Genomic DNA, 1,639 nt, shown 5'->3' with positions numbered 1-1,639 from the left:
GCTGGGTCAAGGTATAGGCACAGTTTGATGACTTTTAGAGCATAATTCCAGATTCTTTTCCAGAATGGCTCAACCAGTTAACAACAACACCAAAAATGCATTAATGTACCTGTTTTTACCATAGCCTCTTCAGCATTGTCATTTTGCATTTTTATCAGCTTTGCCAATATGATGGGTATACAGCAGCACCTCAGAATTGCTTTTAAGCGGAATTTCTATAATTACTAGTGATTTTCATTTTTATATGTATTTTGATAGCTTACATTTGTTTTATGTTTGTTTTGATAAATGGTCAAATAGGAAATGGCTCTTATTCTTATAAATCTAAATCAGATCTTTATATTTCATAGAAATGAAATATTTATTTAAAGAAATAAATATAAGTATATTATAAATACAATATAATTATATGTAAATAAATTATATATTATGTATCATATATTAATTTATAATGAAATATAAATATATAAAACACCTTTATCAGATTTGCTGCAAAGTTTCCTCTAAGTTATGTTTCTCTTCTAATTTTTACTTTATTAGATTTGGATGCACAAAACTTTAAAATTTTATATAATGAAAATTGTCCATTTTTTCTCTTGTGTGATCCTCTCTGTCACGTGTTTTGTCATGAATTCTTCCTTTCTCCACAGACAATAGGTAATTACTCATTTGTTCCTTAATTTATTTTTTATGTGACCTTTTATATTGAATCATGTATCCATTTAGGGAATATTTTGGTGAGGTGTTGGTTTAAACCTAGTTTCTGGCAGCTTGCTGTCTAGTTTTCCCAACAGTTTTGTTAAACAGTGAACCTGCTAATAACAAGGGCCTTCACATTTATCAAACACTGTGTTGCTGTTTATTTGTTTCTTTATATTTATGTACCCAATCTATTCCACTGATTGACCTCTGTATTCTTTAACCAAATTCTTTTAATGATTGCTGCTTTGTAGTACAGTTTGAGACCTAGTACTGAGAGATCCCTCTTTGTTCTACTTTTTTTCATTATCACCCTTGGGATTCTTGATCTTTTGTTCTTCTGTGTGAGTATTGTTGTGTTTTTTTCCCTAACTCTGTAAAAATAGTCTTTTGGGAGTTTGTTACAGTACTGAATATGTAAACAATTTATGTAGTATTATAATTTTTATTATAGTGGCTTTACCTATCCATAAGCAATGGATTTTTCTGTAATGATTTAAGAGTCTTTTTATTTCTACAAATAATTATTTAATAGTTTAAATTCATTTAGTTTCTGGGTGACACTTAGAAGATATACTTTCAAGTATTTTGTTGTTTCCGTAATTATTTTGAATCAATTGCTCTTTCTAGATCTTCTTGCTGGATTTTGTTGCTTACATGTGGGAATGCAAATGATTTATGTGGATTTATCTTAAACTGCAACTTTGATGAAATTATTTCAGTTTTTAATTGACTTTCTATAGTTCTCTAAGTACACCATTGTATATCATCTGCAAAAGCCAATAATTTTGGTTTCTTGTTTTCTCTTTTTGCTTATTCACTCAATTTATTTTTCTTATCTGACCATGATAGCATTATGTTAAATAGTAATAGTGATAATGGACATCCTTGCTTTACAACAATTTTATTGAAAAGACCTCTTATTTTACTTTCTTGTGTA

The sequence above is a fragment of the Petaurus breviceps genome, unplaced genomic scaffold (assembly GCF_028583685.1).
Source record: "Petaurus breviceps papuanus isolate PSGF00001 unplaced genomic scaffold, PetGlider_PUasm1.0 188, whole genome shotgun sequence".
Taxonomy (NCBI): domain Eukaryota; kingdom Metazoa; phylum Chordata; class Mammalia; order Diprotodontia; family Petauridae; genus Petaurus; species Petaurus breviceps.
The sequence above is the reverse complement of the archived record's forward strand: the minus strand, read 5'-3'. Positions refer to the sequence as shown.